The sequence below is a fragment of the Eurosta solidaginis genome, chromosome 5, assembly GCF_040869045.1.
Source record: "Eurosta solidaginis isolate ZX-2024a chromosome 5, ASM4086904v1, whole genome shotgun sequence".
Taxonomy (NCBI): Eukaryota; Metazoa; Arthropoda; class Insecta; order Diptera; family Tephritidae; genus Eurosta; species Eurosta solidaginis.
The window spans coordinates 11221436-11236725 of record NC_090323.1 but is presented as its reverse complement, the minus strand read 5'-3'; the positions used below and the strand labels follow the sequence as shown (position 1 = coordinate 11236725).

The following is a 15290-nucleotide window of genomic DNA, read 5'->3' as shown; positions in this document are numbered from 1 at the left end:
TTGGGGATTCGAGTTCAAAACTCAGCTCCCGAGAAGTCAACTGATAACGAAGTGAAATTCAAAAACATATTTTAGTAACCATCGCCGTTTGTAAACTTTGCAATTTTTCTCTAATATCAATAACAAAAATAATTGTATAAAGCAATATGAGCATGTCTCGCTAATTAAATACAGACGCGTTTTTGTGCTTTATTGCACCCTCTTCAGGGAGTCTAGTATATTTGACAAAACACTAAATATTGATGTTAATTGCTCTTTTAATTATTTGGCATTTCATAAATTTATTATATTCTTGCTGAAGAAGTTGTAAGGTGGCACTGAAAAGCAGAAAAGAATAATACAAAATATCCAAATCCACTTAGCACGTAGCACAGAGGTTCGTGTCTCCGCTATTTAAGCACAACTCGTTTTGTAGCGAATTATTTAACCACTTCAATAATTGCCGTTAGATAGGTCTACTAACTCTCCTTTGCGCGCCTAATAAAATAATTTAAAAAAATTTTTAAGTTAAACGGTGTTATTGAAAACAATATTTATATGAAATAGTTATAATACTAAAAGCTAGAAAATAATTAGGTAGGTCCTAAGTACTAGTCATCACACTCCTCATTAATTTAGGGAGTTGATCAGACAATTAAATAAAAGCATTGGGTGCGTGAAATTTCTAAAAATGTGAGGCGTAGCATAACCTGATTAAGGTTCATTTGGTCTTGTATATGACTATCAATAGAAATTTTACGCGTCCAACGCTTTTATTTAATTGTCTGATCAACTCCTTAGATTAATGAGGAGTGTGATGACTAGTACCTAGGACCTACCTAATTATTTTCTAGATTTTAGTATTATTATTTCCTATAAGTATTGTTTTCAATAAAACCGTTTAAATTAAAAAATTTTTTTAAATTATTTTGTTTTCAAGTTCTTATTTAAGTACCTATTATTTCTATCATTCTAGTTAGTTCATTTAGTTATTCATTATTACAAGGAATCTTTCCTGACAATGTGTTACAATCTAAGTCCTCAATACAAAATCCTTCCAAAGACTTTACTCGACTCTGCGCCACGTATGCTTGTCCCTCCTCCAACTCCAAAATATTTTGATGTCACTTCTACCGGACAGTATGTAATATTTGTTCCAAATATGAGCCACTTCGGACATCATAGGCCGCTTTCTATTCATGTATGTATTATGTGTTCCAAATATGGACCAAGTCGGACCACAAATACGATTTTTTTTAGTATTTCGATCTTTGCGCCATATATAAATAGTAATTTAAATGGTAACAAAATTGCCATATATTATTCTGAATTTTATTTATTTGCTTGGCAAATTAGGCAGAAATATATTTAATGGTTACTTGCTTTAAAAGATATTGTTGTAATGTATTTTTCATTGACTTGGCATATTTTCCATTTCTAAATTGTAAGTACAGTTAGTCGTAAAAATAGCCTAAAGAAGCTGTGTTTTTAAATATATTTTTGAGTTTTCGTAGTATTCGAATTTTTCGAAATTAATATTTGAGTGCGATTATAATTCGATTTTATCAATTTTTAGTGCAAAATTGAGTCCTACAAATTAAAAACTATCAAATTAGTTTAACAAACTTAATTATAGAGTTTTTATGATGTTCGAATTTATCGAAATTAAAAATTGGCTTCGGTTAGTATTCAATTTTTAATAACCAAAAATAGTCAAAGAGGACTATGCAATTTTCCAAATTTTTTAATTTTCGAGTTTTCGAAATTAAAATTAAGAGCTCTTAGTTTTCAATTTCACGCATTTTTTATATAATGGTTTCTGATTACATATGAGTCAGTCTATCAAACTTAAATTTGAAAAACTGAACGTATTCATAATGCAAAATATCTGATAATACAAAACGAAAAAAATTGTTGTAAACAGTGTTTTTTACCTTTGACGTTAATGATATATTTCGCATAGTTTTTCAGATTTCATTAACATTTCGTTGGTTACAAAGCGAAGAATTGAATTTTTGTGATTTTTGAAATTAAAAATTGGTTGCGAATATCATTTCACTTTGTCCGTTTTTAACAAAAAAAAAATTTGTTTTGCTATTTAATTGTAATATTTTTTGTGAATTTCGATTTTTTCTAAATTAAAAATTTATTCGATTATTATTCTACCTTATGCATTTTTAAGCAAATGTAGGCAAACTAAGCTGAGTTACTGACTAAATTTTTGAGTTTTTGAAGTTTTTGAATTTTTCGATATTAAAAATTAAGCGCTTTTTATATTCGGTTTAACGAATTTTTTATACAAAAGTTGCTACATTGCATATAGAAAAGTTAGTTTATCAAAGTTACTTTTGAAAATCTGAAAAAAATTCATAGTTCGAAATATGTTAAAACACAAAAGTTTGATACAATGTTTCTGCTACGAATATTGGTGAACGATTTTACTTAATTTTTGCTCCTTTTCTAACATTTCGTTTGTTATAAAGCGCATAATTCAACAAATTTTCAAAGACAACTATATTATTGCAGAAAATTGATTGCTATATATATTCGTTTTCGTCCATTTGTTATACAATATATTTGTTTTATATAATTAATTGCAGACTTTTTGTGATTTTCGAACTTTTCGAAATTTAAGATTCTAATTTGCGCGTTTTTAGTAGCAAAGGCGCCCAAAATAAATTGTTATTGACCAAATTGTTGGCTTATTGCAGTTCTCGAATTTTTTTAAATTAAAATTTAAGCGCGATTAACATTCAATTTCACGCAATTTCACGCATAAGCCAGTCTAGCAAACTTAGTTTCGAAAAATTTAATTGTGTAAAAAATTTCAAAAATCAAAATAAAACAAATTACTGACATAACTGAACGCTTTCCATTCATTTCAATAATAATTTACCATATTACTTTATAGCCATAAATAGCAACTAAAAAATAAAACAGAAAACAACAACAAAAAGTTGCATAATAATAACATTAAAAACAGCAGTGCTTGGTTATTAAAAAATGTTGACAGCAAAAATTACAATGATATTAACTTTCAGACAAGATCATTGCCAGATGGCGAGCAACATTTAAATTAATATAGACTATGGCATGGACAATTGCGAGCACATTTTAATTTAAATAAATACTTTCACCCAACTGCATATTACATTTTGTTTAACGTATGTAGAGATTTACAAAGTTTAATGCTACAAAAAAAAAGCTATTACATTAATTTAACTGCCATTTTTTTGCAATTTTTTTTTTTGCATTCTTGCCAGCTGACATGAGAAATAGTGGGATTTTAATTGTTGTAACATTTTAAGAGTCAACCGCAACATTTTAACACCACAACATTGTCCATGTATGCAACAACGACAACAACAACTGCAACTACTTGAATTGTGTTTACAAAAAAGCGAAAACAAATAATATAATCGCAACGACAAACGCTCAAATTATTTATGTGATACCAACAACCAAACAAGTTTGTCCCAACTGGCAGCGGCTGCACTTGTGTCGTTAACCGCGCGAAAATGTGTGGAAAGTTGCTATTTATTATAACAATGTGGCTGCAAATAATTTTTAATAATAAGCCCAACAGTGATTTTATTTCGAAAAAAGTGCCAAAGGAAATTGGGTAGCGAAAGAGCAATTCATATGCTGACAGGTGTTTAATTGGTGTCTGATAAGAGGAAGCTAAGGGTTAATGTGCTTGTGTGAATTGCTGCTAGATTTGTAGCGATAAACTGCTGCCATACGTGCATTTAAGTATGCATGAAAATAAACATTATTTATACAAAATAGTTGTATAAAATTAATCATGCATGGAATTTTCAAAAATGTTTATTTTTATATATAAAGTTCAAAAATTGAGTATATTTTTTATATTCATTCACATAATTCAAACATTTAAAATCTTAAATTTTTTAAAAGCTCTTCAAGCATTGAATTTTTATTTAATTAAGAAATCTTCTTAAGTTTTTCAAAACTTCAATAAAAGAAAATCTTTTTAATGCGTGAATGCACTTAAAAGCAAATGGACAAGGCGACATCGAAAAAACTTGTCCGACTTGATGGCGAGTTGTTTAAATTTTTGCAAACATTTAATTAAAAAAAAAAATAGTTTCATGATTCAATTACTAGAGGTTTGTTCTCCAACGCTGACAGATCATTGACACTCCCAAATTGAAAAATCTGAACGGGTTGCCTTTACGAAGTAAGGAAAACGGGAAATAATTCAATCTCCTTCAGTGAAAATTGTAGTAGAAAAGTATTTTTGGTAGTATATTAGTAGTGATAATAAATTTGTAAATACCAAAAGTTTTTGGGGAATAATTCATTTTCTACCAAATATTTCATGAATTGCCAAAGTTAGGTTGGTTTGGTCATTCTTTCAGAAATTGTTTGAAGAATGCCGTACGTTAGAATTTTATTCAAAAATGCACTATCCCAAAATTTGTTTCAAAAACTACCTATATGAGCATAAGTTCAATGCATTTTGCCATAAGAGGGAGTTAATGAAAAGCATTCTGAGATGAAGCGTTCTTCAATCTAACTCTAATATAGGGCGGTTTGTGACAAATCCTGAATTGAGAAATTTTTGAAAAATATTTTGAGACGGCGCGATTTTGCACAGGCAGACGACATGTGGTGATACGCTACTCAGCAGCCGCAATGAACTGACAAAAATAAAAATAAAAAATGGCTTATTGTCTTAGAAAGCTCTTTTCCGTTAAAGTATTCATGGAAGCGTTCCGGATAAACCGTTAATTTAGAATATCCGGAACACGTTTATTTGATACTACCTCACGAGATCCGAATATATCAAATAAGTATATACATAATATTCCAAATGTAAACCGATTCCCCAAATTCTTAAAGGGAGACGAATGTTCCGAGCATACGGAATTAATAGAACAGAAGGTCGACTTTTAATGCGCGCCCAAAAATATCGGGAGAGCGTATTGACCTCGATAACAATAATACGAAGGCGGAAATAAAAATTTTAGCTCGTTCAAAAGATATCGATGAAAAACCGAAAAATGACCCCGGGTTGCGTTGGCGGCCTTCAGCCGAGCTTATAAAAAATTATCCTGGCCAGTCCACCAATGAGGTGGGATCAAAATTAAATGCGTGCAAAATCCCTTTGTGCACAAACTCTTTTTCAGTGCACAAAAACATTACAACAACCACATGAAAATTGTCAACTTCAACTGCAAAGACACTGCAAAAATCGCGAGTACCCCATGCACGCATGTATGGAGTACTCGCTACGGACCAACCGAGTGCTCCAAAATTAACCACAATTCATACAAATAATACGGTCCAATTAACATTATGATGTCCTAGGACTGGACCATATCCCTGCAAAAATCGTTGGATCATGTGGTCCACTGGAGTACTTACCAATATACTCCACTGTACTGCAACAATGGACCAACTCACGTTTCTACACGAACATATTGTAAGCCGATCATTGCTCGTTTTTAACGATTGCAATCACTACACGATGTTTATTGGACTGTGGGTACTCCATGGATTACTCTGATGTAATGCGGGGCTGGAGTATCCCTGCAAAAATCGCAAGTACCCCATGCATGCATGTATGGAGTACTCGCTACGGACCAACCGAGTGCTCCAAATTAAACCACAATTCATACAAATAATACGGTCCAATTAACATTGTGATGTCCTAGGACTGGACCATATCCCTGCAAAAATCGTTGGATCATGTGGTCCACTGGAGTACTTACCAATATACTCCACTGTAATGCAACAATGGACCAACTCACGTTTCTACACGAACATATTGTAAGCCGATCATTGTTCGTTTTTAACGATTGCAATCACCACACGATGTTTATTGGACTGTGGGTACTCCATGGATTACTCTGATGTAATGCGGGGCTGGAGTATCCCTGCAAAAATCGCGAGTACTCCATGCATGCATATATGGAGTACTCGCTATGGACCAAGCGAGTGCTCCGAAATTAACCACAATTCATACAAAAATATGGTCCAATTAACATTGCGATGTCCTAGGACTGGACCATATACTCCAGCTCAGCATTACATCAGAGTAATCCAATAAACATCGTGTAGTGACTTCTGACTTTTGAAAACAGATCTTCAATATTCTGATATGATTTCGTGTATTTTTGAGTATGTTTCAAATTTGGAAAATTATTTTTGTAAGCAAGTTGATTGATTATGAAATTAAATTACTTGTTTTCATTTTTATTATTATTTTTATTTTTATTTTTTTATTTTTTTGTAATCAGGAAAAAACTAAATATTTGTATAGTAAAATTACTTTCTCTTATGTTGCGATATTTCTAAAGGATTATTTTTAATACTAAAAATATTCAAACACAAAAAACTCTATTACATTTGCAATTCAAAATTTAAAGCAAATGTGTCGTTTATATTTTATTTTTGAGTTTTTTCCAATCATCTATGGAAAATTTGTCGCAAAACTGCAATGGTTCAAAAATGTGTATTTTCCTCACTAACCTTTTATAAATTTATCTTTTTTTGCATTTTTTAACTGAAAAAAAAAATTTGTTCAGGGTTCGCAATTTTTATTATTTATTTTTTCGACCAAGAAGACTCAAATTGATGATAATCGTTCTCGAGGTCGTCGGACTTATACCTTAATGGTGCTTGTTGGTAATGTCCCTTACATCGATAGCACTCGCCAAAACCTTCGCTACGGCGACAACAAGAACAAAGTAGCTACTAAAAATAGTTTCTACTGTTTCTACACTGTTAAAAAATAACTACTGAAATATCTATATTTATCCTATCAGTTCGACTATCTAGCCAAAAAAATATTTAGGTATTTGCAATAATTAAATTTTAGCTTAATGGCAAACTGTTAAATGTTTATTTTGCTAGTTTTTTCCACACAAATTATAATTTTTTGAAATCTTTTTTTTTCTTGTTTTAAAATTATAGTTACTCATTTAGCGTTGTTGGTCTAAACGTGTGAGCTAAAAAATGAGCAAAACAACTTTAACTTTCTCAGGTGCAAAGAGTACACAGCAGTCAATCAACCGAATATTTATGATATCATTTTACCGTTTGTTTGCATGAAAAATTAGCTAGAAACGCAAAAATGCAGCTAAGGTGCCTATAAATATGCTTCAATTAAAAATTTTTATTTTGGTGCGGCGACGGATATAAGGAAACGCAATGATAATAAAAACGCTGTGAACGACACTTTTACTGTTTTGTTTTTGTGTGCATGCATGTATATGTGTATCTTTTTTAATAACAACAACAACATGCCGGTCTTTCTCTATATTCAACAACAATTTACAACTATTACTTTTTCTTGTACACATTATATTGTTGTTTATGATACCACAAGTTGTGGTAATTACCTGAACTTGGCAAGGCACTTAAAAAGAGTATTTTAGACGATGGGAAAATCAGCAGAAATAAGAAAAACTTCATCTGCGCATACAACCCTCAATCTTATTCACTTCTAAGTGTTTCAATCACTTTATATATGTAACTATTAATATACGTATTTTATCATAAAAAAGTCCTAAAATATTTGGTCGCTCATCATTTTGCGCTCTCCATCATCCCTTCTCTACAGACACATATGCGCTCATTTAAGTGCTTACCAGTGCTGGCCATTTGTATAGCATTCATTATTTATAAAAACCAAAAATTTCTAACGACTCACGCCATAACTCGCCAAAAACTTCATAAAATTTTTATTTCGAAAAATATGCTCACCATAAAAATGTCGCATTCATCATCAGCAATGGCGTTGGACCCCCATTGTTAGTGGCAACTATTGTTTAGTATTTTATGAAATTTGAAATAAAGTTTTAGATTACTACCTTACCTTTTTGCATTTATTCATTGCAAAATTTAATGAATGAATATAAACATGAAATTTGTGAGCCATTGTATGTTAGCCACTTTATGCTGCTGTAGTCTAGTGGTCTACAACGTCGGTAGATTTTTGAATGCAAACGACGCTTTTTTGTAGCAAAATTTGTTTAAGTAGCGAGTAGTTGAGCATCGAATTCGCGCAAGAGATGTTTACTGCTTGAAGTACAAGCTAAAACTGATTGACTGCTTGCTTTTTTGATACTCTGTTTCTGTGCTTACAAACATGTAGGTGAACACCGCAAAAATCCCCAAAGCTCTAGGAAGCTCTATAGCGCACCACTGCTGTAATCACATTTAACTATAAAGTTTAGGATAATCTTCTTTGCAGTAATTAACAAATATTTCTCGTATTGACTATTCTAATATCACAGTAGATTTTGTTTAAAATCTTTAATATAAAATAGGTGCTATAATAGTCCCCCTGATACCCAAATCGATAGTAAAAAGAATGAGGTTGCTGACTGGTTGTTGTACTGCCCGGATATTAAAAAAGGTCCACGCGCAATTACCCCATGCGGCGCATTTTTATGCACTTTGTCCTGCAACCAGCTACTGGTGTTTTTTTAGTAGGTCGGTTCGGTGCTCCGCGCAAACCATATGATTCACCCAATAAGCCTGCTGATACATTTTACAGAACATTTATCAACTTCCGGAAGTTCCGATAGTGAAAGAAAGGTATGACAGCCAAGTTGCGAGAATTAACATCATCAATAATTGGCGATTTGCTACCTACGCGTTTCTTGCCGTTTCGTAACAAGTGATGCCAGCACCAAGGGAGTTCAAGTTTTCCTCCACCTGCCTCTTTCAACTCAGAAGAGGTCTCCCCCTTCCTTTGCTTCCAAACTGCGGTGTTGACTGAAAAACTTACTTGGCCATAGCATTTTGGTTCATTCGCATAACATGATATAGTCAGCGAAGCCTTTTAGTTTTTTTTTTCGTTACACTATCGTCATATCTCCATAAGGCTCATAAAGCTCATCATTGTACCTCCTTCTTTAGTCGTCGTCTGCATACGCAGTCTTTCAAAGCTTGTCTGCCTTCCCATTGCCCTTCATATTACTGCGGCCAGGAGTTTATATAAGGAGCATGAAGCACCATGAGTGTTGCTTGACTCTCTGAGAAGATGCATACCTCGCGCCCTCTCACTGAGTCCTCCGACAAGAGTAATTAGAGCTTCCGCTTGGAAATACGAGCCGACGCAGGAAGACGGAATGACAGCAACACTTTTACTTCTTCAAAGAAGACACCAGCTATTACGCCGCAGTCCATTTTCAGCCCATCGATATGTATGCCCGTGTAAAACTTATCTGCTACCTACCAATTTTATTGCAAATTTTGATGAATGACTTTAATTATCTTTCGATACACAACATTAAACTTTTTCACAACAATACACTCACCCAATTGTTTAGTGATTTATTTCGCAAAGTGTCATATATATAGTTAATTCATAAGGTGTCAAAAATTAATAGAATAACTATAAAGTGTCTACCCATATACAAACACACATATCTATCAGAGATCTGCTTTGAGTACTAATAAAATTAGTGCACTTAGCCATGAAACAAAAAATTGTGTATAAATATGTACTTAGTCAAGTACAGCCAAATACTATGAGTGATTAGCACATAAAATAGAAAATACATACGAGTGCCCCGTAACACATATGTCTCATACATATATGACATTGTTGAGTATAAACTGATGTCATAGTCGCTTTAATTCAGTAGCACTTTCATTTCGTGTGTGACACACTGTATACTTCGCTTATCATCGGTTTTACTTTGGCGCTGTATTCAGTTTAGTTTCGAGCACATCGTTGTGTTGCTAGCGTCATAAGACTGATATAACTATATTAATTTTATTGCACTATTTGTCTTACTTATTCCAATTAGTGTTGTCGTATAACAGAGTTCACTTTCTTGCTCAATAAGTCAATTGAGTACTGAACTGCTTCGTGGCTTATGAGCGGTTATTCATTTTACGAAGCATGACTATGTAAATGTGTGTTAGTGGATATTAGTGATTGATGTTCTTTGTTTGCATACGCACTAATACTTATTTTTTGCTTAGTCCACTAATAAAGATGAATAATTGCAGCTCACTGATAAATATCTACATAGATAATTGTTTGGTGAAAGTTTATAAAGTATGTGCAAGTGGAATGATATTTTGCTACGTTGGGGTCTTGAATGGCAAAAAAAAAAAAATAAAACAAGTATTCAAAAGGGGATGTCAGCAACATTGTATATACAATGAAGTTAGCAACAACGAGGTGGATGCTAACGGAGCACATACATAAATATCCAGCATATGTATCGAAATTGTATGTTGTGCATAAAAACGACATGAGCGTACGTGTGAACACATTTCAGCGCTGCATTGATTGACATTTTCGGAGCGGGGGTAATAAAATTGGTTAGTGTTTTGGGAGGTGGTAAGCGTTTGGAAATTTTGAAAGGCTTGTAACGTTACATGTCAACTTCAGGCGTGTGAAACATGTGGGCGTTCGATTTTACCATCTTTTTATTTCCCAAGAAATTTTTTTTTTTAATTCAAAGGTTGGGGGCAAAAAAAACACAAACTTTTACGCACTTTTTTAAATTGCTCACATATATATACATCACATGTATATACATATGTATGCGTTAAAAACTCACAAGCTGACTCACTTATTTAAATCATTTATATTTTTGTTCACTTGATTGCGTTGGGATTCGGTGTTTACACCCTATGTGCTTGTTGCCAGATTTTAAAGCTGCGCAAAATTTAAATCAACCAACGAACTATAGAGCTAGTGCAAAATGCTGAAAAAATTAAAAAAAAAGTGCAACTATGCAATTTGTGTCAAGTGACATGCCAAGCTATGCAAATTTATATCTGCAAAACGACAAAATCTTTTGGTTATAAAGGATTTCGCAGACCTTTTGTCGAATAGCAATTTTAATCACATAACTTTACCTCCCTTCTCACAAAAACTACAAAACTTGAACAAAGCTTTTTAAAATGAAAATTGTATGAAAAATTTCCAATAATAAGAACCTTATAAACCAACAATCATAGTTATGTTTAGATTATATTTATGCACATAACCAAATTAATCATTATGTCTACACATATGTCCATACAAGCAACGGATAGCAACGCACAAACACAAGCATATATCTGAGATACTCCCAAAAGTAGGCAATTGTTTGTGCAAGTATCACTCACATATACACGCGCATATGAGAAGCTATACACGTGCATCTGTAGTTATAATTTTATAGCTGGTAACTAAGTAAATTCTGGAAACGCCTAGAAGTATGGAACGAGGAAATCGAAGAGTATAAAAGAGCACACTCTGAGCAATCATAAAGTTAGTTTGATTTAAGCACACTATCTGTTGAGAAGTAGTAGTATTATTGTGAAATACTTTAATAAAGGCCATTTTGCGTTATTGAATAGTGGAGTTATTTATTCAACAGTTTAGTGATTCGAACGTTAGTAGAAGGTTCCAAATAAGAGGGATTGCAGTAAATTCGTTACAATATCAATGTATCATATAAGTATTTGGTAGGCGAGGCTCTGGCGATTCCGGATACTTTACGAAACTGGGGGGATGTGGTCGGTAGGGCCTAGAAAGTTCAACATAGCCTTATTAGATCGTTTCCGGAATGATCAAATATTTACCTTAATGGCTCTTGTTACCTGAATGTACCGAATATTTATTAAGCAAAGGACCAATATCGTCCACAAACCAACCTTCCTAAGTGCCTTTTTTGCTACAGTAGAAACAACAACAACAGTAAAGGAACTCATTTCTTATAACAATTATTCTTTGCCTACTTCCCATTATTTGACTAAAAATGGTATAAAACGAGCGTTCATAATCCACGACTGTCTGCATATACAAGTCTTCGATTTTATACCTTATAAAAAAAAAAAAAAACAATTTTAAGCCACTGGTACCCGTATTTTCAGATGGTGTATTGTTTGGTTTTTATTAAAAAGCATGCGTTATTCATGAGATTTTTCTTTAGTTTCACAAATTTCTAATTAGGAAGATTTAGATTTTTTTTTTTTTTTTTGTTTATTGAGAATTTGCCTTTGTGTGCGAGTTATCAATAAAAAAAAATCAGACAACAAAAATATAAAATTTTTTGTATTTAAGAAAATAAATAAAAATTTAAAAATATTTTTGAACTTGTGTTGGAATGTGGCCTAAATAAACTGTCTGATATCGTAATTTTTTTTTTAATCAAACACTTTGAGAGCGTTGTTTAACCTGATTTTTAATTTTTCTTTTTGATTTAAAATTTTTTATGTGCTAAAACACGGAAGTTTACAGAAAACAGTTTGAATTTTTTCAAAACACACTTTTATAAAGAAATAATAATTTAATTTATGTACAATGCTTCTTTTTTTGTTGTAAACAAATTTTCAGTTTATTCTTATAATTTTTTTTTTTTTGCAATGGTCCGACTTTTGTATTAGACTACATTTTATTTAAAAACAATTATTTAAAAGATCAAAAGAGAGAATTTTATATTACATCAGCTATTCTCGCTCCCACTCTCTCGTCACTCAAAAGTTTTATTTTTTACAACTTTTTTTGTTGTTCTGGTGAATTTTTTTGGTTTTTCGATGATCTTTTTGTATTAGACAACTTGAAATTTTGAAAAATTTATTAAAAGTTCAAACGAGAGAATTTTAAAAAAAAATTGGGCTATCAAAATCTTTTAAATAAAAAAATCTTAAAAATTAGCGAACAGGTTTTTATATTCAAATTTTCAAATGGTTATAGGAGAATATAATAGTCAATTAAAATGTGTATTCCTACTTGCAACCCCAGGCAGTAAAGCCGCTTATAATATTACGCTTATCACAAAAAGCGACTAAAGCCCACACTGACGTAGGTGCGAGAAATTAGAAAAATCGTTTCTGTGGCAGTTGGGCAAGTAGAAGAATATTATATTAATACCCGCCAAAAGACTGCCCCTTTCGCGACACTCCCATCGAAGCTGCTTTGGCACTCTCCAAGCTGTGAAGTTTTTTATTTTTTAAGCTTCAAAAATATTTCCTTCAAGCACCTTTATATATTTTGTTTGAGTACATACGCCTCGAAAAACTAAAGTAAGGATTCATTTATGCTCCAAATGTTGACTGGGTACATTTGATGCAAGTAGATTTATAGATATGCATGTGTGCATACGAGTACATCGAGTTAAGTGTTTATCGCTGTTGTTTGATTTAATTTATTGGCTTAGCGCCATTGTGGCTGATGCGCACATTTGCACTTTGACCTCAAACCCGACAAAAAAGAGAAAAAACCGACAATCCGATTATACATTTTAACTGGCGTTTTTTTTGGAGAAAATCCAAATATGCAAAAAATGTGATGTGCTGTCTGAGACATGCTGCGAATGTTTCCTTTTCCCAAACATGAGGTTAAAACTTTAATTTTAATATATTGTGACGAATATTAGTGACACTAAGTGATACTCACATCCAGGCATGCTTAACGAACGAAACGATATCATTTCGTTACGATAATCAACGCTAATAAACGAAACGAAGTCACTTCGTTTCGTTTATTAACGTTAAGAACGTCAAAGTAACGTTAATTTGACGATCTTAACGTTAATAAACGAAACGAAGTGACTTCGTTCCGTTTATTAGCGTTGATTATCGTAACGAAATGATATCGTTTCGTTCGTTAAGCATGCCTGCTCACATCACTAGTCTGATGCTAAGTAAATGAAGCCACAACAACAATAAAGCAGGCAGTCACTTGTATCTACATAAACGAATCAATCATTATGTCTACACATATATACGTACACACAGCGGAGAGAGACGCACAAACACATGCATATATCTTATCTGAGATGCTCCCAAAAGTAAGCTATTATCTGTGGAAGTATCAATCACATACACACGCGCATATGAGAAGCTATAACGTGCATCTGTAGTTATGTTATAGCTGGTAATTTTATATCTGGTAAATAAATAGCAAATTCTAGAAATAGAAACGCCTAGAAATATGTCAACGAGGAAACCAAAGAGTATAAATGCAGCAGCTGAGGCACGACGAATCAGTTTAATTAAGCACGCTATCTGCTGAGCAGTAGAAGTGTTATTGTGAAGTACTTTAATAAAGCCCATTTTGCATTATTGAATATTAGAGTTATTTATTCAACAGTTTACTAATTCGAACGTTAGTAGAAGGTTGCAAATAAGCGGAAGTGCACTAAAATCGGTACAGTATTAAGTCTTCAATGTATAGTCTGAGTTTGTACACGTCTTGACCATTTTCAATTGTGAACAAAATTAATATGTAACATTGCCAACTATAGAAGTTACAAATTTTGAATATTAGAAATACACAAAATAAAATTTTAATTTTTGGGTCACTAAGGAGAAATGGTCAAGTTGTCCACTGTGCGTCACCCTTTACCTGTTTCCAATCGAAACTAAATTTTATGTGTGATAATATGACAGAGGTGTTATCGCTTGAAAGGGCGAAACTGAAAACTTCGTTTATCTTATACATATTTTTTTTTAAGTAGGATGCGCCTGAACACCCTGGGAAATTTAATAGTAATTTTTTGATCATATTGGAACGGAATCACGCCAGAACGGCTAAATATATTTGAATTAAATTTCATACTGTTTTTTTCGAATTGATTGTGGAAAAACGTCAGTTTTTTGGTTACGAACAGGACAATTTCAGAATCCGGGACTATTTACGGATTGTCTCTAGGCTATTTTCGTATGATTTCTCCGCTTTCTTCGGGTTTTTACGGGGTCGCGGTCTGCAATCCAACTAGACTATTGGGAAAATTTTTGGACCATTCTGGAATAGTTTTCGGATTCTATATGGAATGTTTTTACACACATTTATCATTATTTATTTCCATAAAGCCAAATAGAAATTAAAAATTTAATTACTGGGGCCCTATTCAGTAACTGTTAGTATTAAAATGTACACTTTTTCTTCATATAATTTGTATGAAAGAAAAATGTACATTTCAAAACTCATAGTTACTGAATAGGGCCCCTGTTCGCTGTATGCACAAAAAAATGTGCACTCATACATATATTCATAGATACATTTGCATACTTATATATTTACATTTAGATTTATGAAATTGATAAATTTAATGCAAATACCAAGTAATTGCATGCCGCTTTGATAACACTGACGGCCATACAAATTTCTATGCCGTCGCGCCATGAGTTATACAACAAAAGGCAATTTTGTGGTATATTATTTTTTGTCTGTGTACATTAGGGTGACTACTGTTGCCATGGTAACATGCATGCATACTTCAAAAGCATTTAGTTACGGTTTATACCATTTACTGCCAGCTAGCTGCTTTCAATGAAAAATTATTTTTCTAAGACTCGGAAGAGGGAAATAAGGCCAAGAA

At 32.6% G+C, this 15290-nt stretch overlaps 1 protein-coding gene across 25 annotated transcripts in view; it reads right to left on the bottom strand.

Moving 5' to 3' along the window:
• The window catches only part of nrm (neuromusculin), an 819260-nt gene that overhangs the window by 337197 nt on the left and 466773 nt on the right, over positions 1–15290 (bottom strand). The window lies entirely within an intron of this gene.